Source organism: Saccostrea cucullata, unplaced genomic scaffold (genome assembly GCF_032062105.1).
Source record: "Saccostrea cucullata isolate Sc308-1 unplaced genomic scaffold, CSIRO_AGI_Scuc_v1 ctg2851, whole genome shotgun sequence".
Lineage (NCBI taxonomy): Eukaryota > Metazoa > Mollusca > Bivalvia > Ostreida > Ostreidae > Saccostrea > Saccostrea cuccullata.
Window position 1 is genome coordinate 34,213 of NW_026934283.1, and position 12,166 is coordinate 46,378.

Here is a 12,166-nt window from a genome sequence, read left to right on the forward strand (position 1 = left end):
CTTACCTCGCGACTCTAGAGCAGATGTTCTAACATCTGCCCCATGCGTGGACAAGTTTAATAGCAGTTATAATATCTGAAAGGATAATTATTGAAAAGAAACTAAATTTTACGAAGTATTTTATCATCGTTATTTCCGATCACTACAAGGAACCGGTCGACAGGGGATGCTCTCTCCGCCATGGCATCTTATCCAACTTGTCCGTGTTTGTTCTGACCGTATTTTTTCCTGTTTAAAGGACTTTTGAGCTTGAATACCGATCGTTATCCCCATATATTTACCATAAGAAGGATATGGAGATAACGAACAGTATTCAATCTCAAAGTCCATAAAACAATACAAAATAAGAGCAGAGCAAACACGGACCTCCGAAACATCAGAGATGGGATCAGGTGCCATGGAGGAGTGAGCATCCCCTGCTGACCTGTCACACCCGCCGTGTGCTCATTGTCATGATCGTGAAATAACGGAAAAATCCGTCGTCAATTAAGCGTATAAATAATGGACTAACAATTGGTATGAAAAACTACAGTCAGCATTTGATTCAATGAAAAATTGTATTTGCTGACAAGGTTATTGTATCGACCATAGAACGTACGAAATGATGACTTTAAACGAGACTGTTGATATTCTTGTTTCATCAACTTGCTTCTCAATAATTTACCTCGTTTTAAAAAATTGTTCATTCGTAGAGCATGCTCTTGTGTATCGAATCAACTGAGATATATAACTCCGTATGCAGGTGATGAAGGAATATTGCTGCATAAGTAAGCTAAGTTGACGATAGAAAAGTTAAAGTCGTCACGTTTATCATATAGCTTTGTTGTTAGGTTACCATTAACGTCTTTTTCAAGTTAAATATCCAAGTTTGTAACAGATGTGTCAGACTCTGTCGCGTCTTTAATCTCAAGCTCTCCTGGATATATCGTATCGACGTAGGAATGGAAATTACCATTGTTAATTGACAATACGTCATCGATATATCTGAAAGTCGAGTTGAAGGACACAGCAAGTGTTTTTTCTTTTTACGCGTAAGATTTTGCATAAATTCTGCTTCATATGAATACAAAAATAGGTCTGCTAATAACGGAGCGCAATTGGTACCCATGGGAATTCCACATCATTAATTAAGATTTTATTCATGTTTTCTGTAATGCATCTTTTTTTTCTTACATGACTTTATCTTAAATTTGAAATAGATTATTCTTTAAAAATACCAATTTCGCTTCAAGTCCAAGAAATCCATGGTGAGCAATTTCTGATAGATCAAAACAATAGTCCAACCGTGATTATCTTAAACTTTCTCTTGAGAAGAAAATAAACAGCTGTTTTTTTTTTTTACAAGATTTCTCATAAGATTTAAAGGCACAATAACCAACTATTATGGATTATTTTTTTTAAAAACCTTTCCATCTGTCTTTGCCTTAAAATTTATCCAATCCAGCACATATACATCACAAGATCTTTGAATTTTTTTTTTATAAAGTTGCACCATTTGCGTGTTATATGAAGAATAAAGCTAATTTTAATTATAAATCTGTAAGAATTTAGGATCTTCTCCTCCACGTTGTTGACATTAATCAACTAGCACCATTCTCATGGGTATTACATGTATAGAAGATTACAGTTAATTGCACTTTGAGTTCAGCCTAAATCTACAACGAAGAAAATCCACAGAATATCTTATTGTGGAGGAATCAGAGCCATCGATTTTACGTATCGCTGTTGTTGACCTTCTCTCATTTTTTGCAAATTTTCCAGTTTAACGATAATGATTTGTAATGATTCTGAAACATTTGCTTCTCCGAAACTTCGCTGTGAACGAACGCTTCAGGAAAGATTTTTGTTTTATTAATTAACAGGATAAGTTTCCCTTCTCAGGCGTAGATAAGCTGTAAAAATCCGTTCTCTTGCAATCACGTGAAGTGGGGATCACCTAAAGTGGGCAAAAAATCCCTTCTCTTGTAATCATATAAAGTGGGATCACCTAAAGTGGGGGACTCCTTTATCGATTGGAGTGATACAAAACGAGATATTTTTGTTAAAATTCTTACAAATTTCTTGTCTAACATAAGGGACATCTTGCAACTAATTCTAGGGATTTTATTAAGGAGAACATGGTCCTCCATTACTGATCCTGGGGATTGAAGCAGATTGTGTTGTTATTATTTGTTTGACAAAATGACAAACGTTTGTTGGAATGTCATCTTGTCGGCATCAAATAAAATCCGAAGATGTAAATTATGAAGTAGTTATGTCTGAAATATTCTTCAGCGACCAGAAAGAAATAACAAGGCTCATAACTAATGTATAACGTACTAATAATTTAATTATTAGACCATGACCTCATTATCATAAGCTTGATTATTGTATGTTATAATTTCATTACATTCATTTGTTTCGTTTTAGTATACTAATGTAATTTAATAACACGTTCTTGAAAATACATTTCAGTTTATAAAAGGAAATATATGGAGATAACGAACAGTATTCATTATCAAAAGTTCATTAACCAATACAGAATAGGAGCAGAGATAACACATACATCATATATATAAGATGTGGGATCAGGTGCCAAGGAAGAGTAAGCATCCCCTGCCGACTGGTTACACCCACTGTTTGCTCCAAATCATAATGGGGAAGTATAACGTGAAAATCCGTCTACAATTCACTATGTAGATAAGGCCTATCAATTAGTATGAAAAACGCCAGTCAGCGACACTCTGAGCTGAGATATCATAATGCATGGTTGTTAATCAATTTAACAATATATTGGATAAATTTTAAAATAATTAAACTTTTGTCTTGCTTTTTAGGTCATTTCTGTCACTCAGGTGACATTGCTTCTAAATTATCTAAATTCTAAATCATCTGGTCTTGTTCGCTGTTGTGAGTTGTGTGTTTAAAATAACAAGACTCTTTTCAGCGAATTTTGGTATGTTACTTGTATGGATAATTGGACTTTTTAAAAATTTTCTTAATCTTGGAGGCCAAAACAACATGCAATCCTTAACAAATTGTCTTCTTTCTTAGACATATAGCAGGGAACAATTTACATCATAGATAATTAGAAGCAATTAGTTTTATACCAACCCTGCAAAGTGTTTGCATAATTCATTACCATCCTTCCTTGGTTCATGGTAGAGATAATGATCTTTGAAAATCCTCCTCTCTCCTCAAGCACATTTAGCAGACAAACTATTAACATAATAATAAACACGCATTCTCTTAACAAAACTGTGATTCATGGACCTGGACCTATTGTTCTGACCCCAGGGTTGTGCTAAATTAGTCAGATACTGAAAAAACACATGATCTGTTTACATGCTTACATTGAGTTTGTGCTAATTGAATAATCTTTGGTATTTTGCAGGAAAAAAAATCGCTTGATGAAAAAACAGCTCTTTACAAAAAAAAAAAAAAAAAAAAAAAAAGGAACCGACAGTATGATGAAGGCCAAAGATGGGACTGAGTAAGGCTTGTGCTGAAAGTCTTTCTTGTTATTCATGGACTTGTTAAAGACAAATAATGTTTAAAATCAAGAAACTGTGCAGGGAGAAAACTATATGAACTGAGTTCATTTTCAATCAACCGTTGTTTTCATTCCATCCCAGCAGATGCATCCTTACAACATTAACCTCTTTACAGGTTTCCGCGGCGCGCCGGGGCTGATACATACCGATTAATATCTTTTCCCTGCCTTTTTTTCAAATATGTATCCGGTCATTTTGGCATAAAATAGCTTAGCACTCATCGGAAGAGACAGTTGTTTACAAATAACCGTCAATAGTCCACGGTCGTATGTCTCTCACCCATGCTAAACATCTTTTATAATTCTCCACCCAAAATTTCTTCCTTTTAGCATTTTCTGTACTTCCGGTCTTTTCACACCGTTTTACGACTGTTCATGTACGTACACACGTTATATTTTATCTGGTCTATTTTTATTGTTCCGCAGTTTCAAAATAATTTTCTGTCTTTTTGAGGCTGTCCACAATAGATTGTTACACAGCTGGTGTTAAAATTTGAGATTCTCCTATTGCTGCATACCGGCGGTTGTATCAAGAGAAAATTAAATAAACACCCACATACGATGAGGGCATAAAATACCATGCTAAAATGTAAGATGCAGGGAGATTTTTTTCATTGTTTATGATGAGAATTTGCAAAAGGTAAAACAATACTAAATTGACGACGGATTTTATCCGTTTTTCCCGATCATGGCAAGGAGCAGTATGCTCTGCTTCTATTTTGCATCGTTTTATGGACTTCTGATCTTGTATACCGTTTGCTATCTCCATATGTTTCATCAATTAATTAACTATCACCCTCTTTCCCATTTAATTTATCAAAATAATGTAGAGACTGAGTGCTTTCATTTCATAAAATAAAAGTTTTTTTCTGAGAGTCCAGGCCCCTGGATCATAAAACATCTTAAGCTTAAGTCAAAATGTTCAAGTTATACTAAAAGTTTGATTAAATCAAGCATATAAAATTAGAGTACTTGTCAATATTGCTTCACAGGAGTGTTGTTACCTGCGAATTTAGATATTCATTCAATAATAAATAAACATTTTACAGGCGATTGAAAATTTGACTTAAGTCTAAGTCTGTTTTATGATCCTTGGGCCAGCTATTGGAAAACAGGCTTTGAGAAAATGCAATGTTCTTGCATGTTGCAGAAAACATGTGTTTTTGACTACCTTTAGCAAAGAATTAATAAATATTCACAGCCAACGATGCGAAAAAAAATATTTTGTTTGCGTTTTTTTGGTTTTTGTTTGTTTGTTTTTTTTTTTTTTTTGCTATTGTTTTTGGTTTTTTATCTTCAAAAACAAATCTTTCTGGATGTAATTGCATAATTTGGATCAGAGGTTGTGCCCTGCATGAAATATTGAAAAATACTAGAGCCGAGCTCGTTGCAAAGCAACGAGTAGGTCTTCCGTCGGAGCTGCGGACAAGGAGAAATGACCTTGGGTCAAGGTCATGCCACATTCTACTGTTAAAGCAATCTTTTAAGGGTAGATGTCATCTTATTTATGTTTTACTATTAAAAAAGATAGTAAAGGAATGTTTGCGACCTTGACCTTGTTAAAATGACCTTACGTCACACCATGAAACATGCTGGTGATAAGCAAAGCCATTTGTGTGCTACCGTACTGACGAATTCTTAAGCTATATTTTTTTCGATAGGCTTTGTCACAGCTAATACGTGTATACATGTGTAAATCTAGGTATGAAAGTGTTATCCTTTCTTTATCATAAGTCATGGTCAATTTTAAGCAATGTTTAAAGCCGGTTAAACTTTAAGGTCAAAGTTCATTATATGCTAGTATTTGAAATGATTTTATCACAGGTCACATACATTTGATTTTTGTGTAATATGAAAACCCTATCTCTTCTCATTCAAAAGTTATGATCAAGATTAAAATTGTGAAAAGTAAGTCAAGCCTCAAAATCACGTTGTCAAAATGAGCGTATCGGTATTTTAAAAAAATGTTGTTACAGGTAATACACAGTGGTAAAATAAAAGCCCTAATCGGTCTCTTTTCTCTCAAAAGGTATAACTATGGTTAATGTTTTTGAAAAGTGGGTCAAACTTCAAGGTCAAAGGGTCAAAAATCATAATGAATTTTCAAAGGCGTTGACACAGGTATTACATGTACATGTTTATAAAATGAAAGTTTTCAATAGTTATGGTCAATTTAAAGTATTGTTATTTTTTAAATAGGTCAAGCTCCAAGATCAAGGTCACGGGGTTAAAAATCACAGTATATTTGAAAATTACATGTCACAAATAATGCACATGTGAAATATGAAAGTCCTATTTCAACTCATTCAATAGTTATTATCAAGTTTAAAGTTCCCGTGACAGATGGACACTGTCAGACTGGTTGACAAATAAGGTTTATTGTGTCCTAATAAAAATAAATACACGTTATTTAAACATGATGAATTGAGAAATACGAGGAATAAAAAACTAGAAAATATTAGAAAAATATTGCACTGAAGCTATATTCAAATCCTATTTTTCAACTGCTTGAATCTAAAAATATTATTTACCGTGTGTCTCTAACACATTCCTTAAACTTTTCTACAGTTAAACATTCCTTACAACCGTTTTTAATTGTCCTTCTGAGCCTGAACTTGAGATGATATGGATGGCACTGTAGCTCTCTGGTGATCCATCTCAATTTTTTTTAGAACAGCTAGCGAGCTACAGATCTGCAGCATGACAATTGTCATAAAGTTAACTTTACAAATTCATTTGATATGTAACAGAATTGAATTTTATGAAAAGAATTATTTCTAATGCTTATTTTTAACATATGCTAAAATTATTTACCTATCAAGTTAAGTTAAGACAGTAAAAAGGACATTGATACTCAGTATTTATCTAAGAAGTTAGTGTCAATCCTCAACCTCAAAGAGCGTTCGACTTGTATGATAATTGCGTATGTGTGATGAAACTGCCGTGAACTACCCCGGTCGTGAAAATTAGATGTACTGGACATTCCGTCTTCAAGAAAATATAGTTCTAATTTGGACTATTCCGAGTTTACCTAAACGTTTGTATGTATGTCCATGTGTGAGCGTTTCAACCTGTCTTTGTTTTATGTGACTTGACTTGATTTATTTTTCAAAATACAAACTTTAACGTTTTATTGCTTGACTTTCGTTTTATAAATCACTTGTGTTACTGTCACCAATTACATGTATATTCTATTAACTTTATTTAATTGTCAGAAATGCAATGCAAAATTCAGGATATCAAATGCAGCGAAAACTGGTACCCCCCCCCCCCCCCCGAAAAAAAAAAACCTAGTACATATAGTACATGTACACACTTCGATGCTCGATTGTACACTCTAGAAATTAAAAAGTTTATGAATAAAAAAGTTTAGTTAGGCATACTCATCTTTGCCGACCTTTTCTTAAATTTATTTGACAACCTGCGAATTAACAATATCGTGTATGATTTTTTGGTTAATATTATAATAGGTTATGGAGTAATCATGGATTTCATCACCAGCCCTGGCCTGCCATTCTCGACTCTGAAGGAAAGCATTGTATCATTTCAGGGGGGTTACGTATCGCAGTGAGAGGAAATTTAATAATTTAATCTCTTTTAGTCCAATAAACACGAAAGAAAGGCTTGGAATATTTGTATGAAATTACAGGAACAAATTTTGCATTTGTTAGAAGAATTTCTAATTATTCTTTTTTTTTCTCGTATTCTTAAAGTTCATGTTTGGTGCTCTTCTGTGTAAAACAGCATGTAGTTTAGTTAATATTATGTACATGCACATAAAATCGTGTCATTGTGATATTCTAGCTTTTTATTTGAGGAAATCAAAGAAATTTATGAGCATATCATGCGGAAAAATACAATGATAAGTTATGTAGCAAATTATGCAAAACTCAAAGTTACTTAATTTTATTTTCGATTTTCATGAGAATTGAAAACGTCACTTCCACTTACAATTTACTGTGTGCATTTGTCATGTTTAATTGTAATTGCTACTTTTAACAACATCGCAATTTTTTCTGAAATAAATTAAGCAACAATTAGAATAACTTGATATAGGCCCGTATACATATAACGATTGCAATTACTTCAAAGTTGAGAGGGAGACGACGGCGCCTAAAAAACATGAAAAATGTGTACCTTTCCAATATTATAGAATCATCCGTTCAAATTAAAAACAATTAAGTTGCAGTAGTGATATCCCCGATTCTTTAAATAACGAGACTATAATGGACTTCACAAGGGTAAAATTCAACATTAATTTATGTTCATGTGCAATTACAATCTCTATCAAAATTGGCAGAGTTATCGATAGGTCATCCTGCGTCACCTTTCAGTGTAACCAATGGACTCGTCCAGAGAAATCATCTGTACCTGAGCAAAATCGCAGCGCCTTTTATTCATTCGTCAAAGAATAGAATCAGACATTTTATCTTTTAATACTCGAATACATGTTCAAGAAAACCTTTATATTTGTGTCTAGAAATATTCTTACGATTTACTCAAATAACAAATTCTTGATTTTAAACTGAGTAAATCGATGACTAGCATCGTTTTAGATAACTCTAGGACTCGCGTAAAAATCAAAGAGCGGTAATGTTGACCTCCGGAATGTATATAGGTCAATGCATGTGCGATCGATAAACAGGTTGCACAACTGTAAACAAAGCAGTCAAGGTCCGAGGAAAATTCACAATGCCTGAATAAAATGACTGTGAATTATTTTAAGCTTATTTTTTCTTTTATTTATTAATAATGCAACATTGAGTATCAATATTAATCGAATGAGAGATGATAAGTATTTTTCCTATCTCCCGTCTTGTAATTCAAACTAAATACAAGGAGAAAGTTGTCTCTGAATAATCTGTATGACATACAGCTAGAGAATACGTTAAAAACTTTATTTCAACAAAGTTTAACATTCAGTTTAGTTAAGTATATATTTTTATCCAGTTTATTTCAGCTATACGTGTTATACGCGTACGCATAAAGAATTCTTCACTTGCCGTATAAAACTAAACAGTTACCTGTACATAAAGTTTGCTGCTCATTCAATAACACAAGATTCGAACAAAATAACGTTTTCATGAGATCAGTAAGATGTTAAAGAACCCATTTCAAATCGATAACCATATCGAAATATTTACCGTTTTTGAGTTATAAAGCAAAAACTTTCGAGTGCCCTTGACCCCTAATTTGAGGGGCCAGCCCCTTTTTAATGATGTCAAATGATAGATCTTAAAATTATGCACAATATTTGTGAAATATGTCTTAACAAATTATTTTTAGTTTAAAAGATATACAAGGAAATATATGTAAAATTTGGCGCTTTTGGGCATTCTCATTTTTGACCCCTATCTAGCACCGTTTGGAGCACAGAAATCGAAAAAGAAAAACCGATAGGCACAACTTCAAATCTTCTAGTGTTTAAATGCAGTAGACATTCTGCTCCAGCTTTTGTCGTTTCTGAGCCTTTGTCTGGAAACGAACAGTACCAAATTTTCACTTAAAGGGAAATAACTGAAAAGCGGAAGGGGATTTTTGAAATGTATGAAAACATTTTAATTGAGTTTTGTAACGTCCAAAAACTCTGAAAATTTGAGCGAAATCCGTTCAGAAATGAGCGAGTTACGAGGTCTCAAAGTTGGCGTCTAGGAAAAAAAAAAGAATAATAGGGAATAATCTTAACCATCAGAATCAGTAGAAGGTCTTCCGCCTGAGCGGAAGACCTTAATTATTTCAACTTAAGGCCATTTTCAAAGAAATTTGCAGGATATGGGCAAAATAACTCATTAATGACGTCATTATGCATTGACTAGAGGGAAAATGAAAGAGAAAGTGAGCTAGCTCACATACCCCACGCTCCCCCAAAACTTGACGGTGAAACACATAATGAAAGGCACAGCTAGTGCACTTTAAATACATAGTATAGATCAAAAAGGGCAATAATTGCAAAAAAATCTTCACATCAAAATGTCTTGCATATGAGGACATTTAAATGTGGAATGAAGTTTCTAGATAAATAATGGAATCAAAATTTCTTGGCATTATACAAATCCAAACATTAATTTGAAGTGGTTGGGGAGGGGGTGAGTATTTTTTCTTGAATAATAGGCAAAACTCTTTGGGATAAAATAATGGAATATGTCCTAAATATCTGCATAGGTTGACGAAACTATGTACAACAGTTTAAGAGGAGTGGTGCTGACAAACTGTTCATCTGTATATTCAAAATATGGCCAAAAAGTCTAAGTTGGAAAGTGTGGAAATTCCCGGAAAAATAAAGGAATCGGAATTTCCCGGTAATATGCACATCTACAAAGTTTGACGAAATTCTGTGCAGCAGTTTATGAGGAGTTGCGCTGACAAACTTTTCATCTCTATGTAAAAGGTATGGCCAAAAACCTAAGTTTTTGGTGCGAAATGTCCCAGAAAAAATAAAGGAATCAAAATTTCCTGGTAATATGCACATCTACATATTGTGTCCTAAATATCTGCAAAGATTAACGAAATTCTGTGCAGCGGTTTATGAGGAGTTGCGCTGACAAACTGTTCATCTCTATATTCAAGGTATGGCCAAAAACCTAAGTATTTAGTGCGGAAAGTCCCGGAAAAAATAATGGAATCGGAATTTCCTGGGAATATGCACATCTACATATTGTGTCCTAAATATCTGCAAAGTTTGACGAAATTCTGTGCAGCGGTTTATGAGGAGTTGCGCTGACAAAAAAAGAGGACTGACTGACTGACTGACTGACGGACGGGTCAAAAACATTATACCTCCCGCAACTAGTTGCGTGGGGTATAATTACGTCATGTTCAATAGATATATGGTCACCAACAGTCAAAGTGATAAATACTGTATTTTTAACCTAAACTGAGCGATTTGGATTTTTAGAACATATCAAGGCAAAAATAGGCCCTTAATGGCTGTTGCTCTTTGATTTTAAGATTTAGAGCTATCTGACGTGACGAAAACCAAAAGAAATTGTCTCAGTTCTACTTGTGATCAATTTCTGCTTTTCAGTCTGGCCTAAAATACAAGCTAATTTTCTGTTTTAAATTACGTGGAAGATAACAGAGAACAATTTTAATTAACTTATCGCTATTGTCAATTAGCCAGTGATATACGTGATCTGTAAACCTACGTAACAAAATATGTTATTTCATCTCGTAAGTCTCTCATCTCCCCGGGATACACCATTTTAAGTTCCACCTGGAGTTTTTCCTTGTGATACTGGAGAAATAAGTTACAGGACTATTTTAATTAACCCTTATCGCTCGACTTTCAGGAAAAGGACCTTCTGCTGTGTGCTTAATAAATGTTTCATTGGAAACACAGATTGTTTATAATTCAAAACTGGTCTTTTTTCATATACCTAGAATAATTTTGTCAAAAGAATGAATTGTTTGAGTATTTTTTTTCAGAGATTGCATGTTTTCTTGAAGCAATCCTACTGCTTCAAAGTTTAAACAAATGTAATTTATTGCATCTCCTTCGAATAGGAATAGAATACATGAAGAAATTAAGAAATGTAAAAAATTAAGCTACAAGTTTTGAATCAAAATTATGAAAGAAAATATATGTTCTGAATATTTGTGATACTCAACTGAAAACCACCAAAATGCTAATGCATTTCTTGTAAATCACCATTTCGAGATATTACAATAAAAATACCTTTTTTATTAAGAAATATGGGCTTATGTAAGAATTTTTGAACAATACGAATACCGATTTTTTTTTTAGGGAATTTGAATGAATCCCGGTGAGATCCGCCAAAAAATCTATATCACATGGAACTCCTGCATGAAAAAGAATGTGTTGATAGACGAAGTGGAAAGACGTTTCAGAAATTAAGTTTTACGAAAATGAAATTTCTTTTTCAGAAGTCTGTGATCCCTACAGCAGATTCAAAAACTGCTACGTGGAGGTTGGGTTTCAAACAGTGATGGATCACATGAATCCTTTAAAAATACTTCTTATAAACATGGTGATAAATTCGGACCTCTAGAGATGGGACCAGATGAATAGGACGAGAAAGCATCCCCTGTTGACTGGTCGCACAATGTTTGATTTCGGAAGGATCCGCACAATCAATCATTAATGCAATATAGAGTAGATTGATACTTTTTTGAAAAAAAAAAAGCTTTTCACATTTTATGATTTAAATATACTTGAATTTGAAGATTTACTTATTTATTATTTATTTTTTATTTTACCAGATTTATATAGCACTCTTTTCATGGAAATGTTCAAAAGTGCTTTACAACAAACAAGATATAGCAATACAATACTGTGATACAAATCGAAATTAAAAAACAATAACTCTAACTAAGAATAACATATACAAATGTGTATTCAAAAATTTACCAGTCATAAAAAGCTAATAAGACTATAGGAATTAATTAAGCACAGATATAACATAAAATAAGATTAAAAGATGCTTGATACAAGTCTCGATGAGTTTGTAATAAAGAATTTATACTTATCCCCCTAAAGGCTCTGTCACACCAAGCTGCGTTCACACGGAGTCATTGCGGCGTTGTTAAATTTTTAAAATCGCCGTGGAATCGCAGGAAAATTGCACAAATTTCTGTAAAATTTTCACAATATGAAGATGTCACGGCGTCCCTACG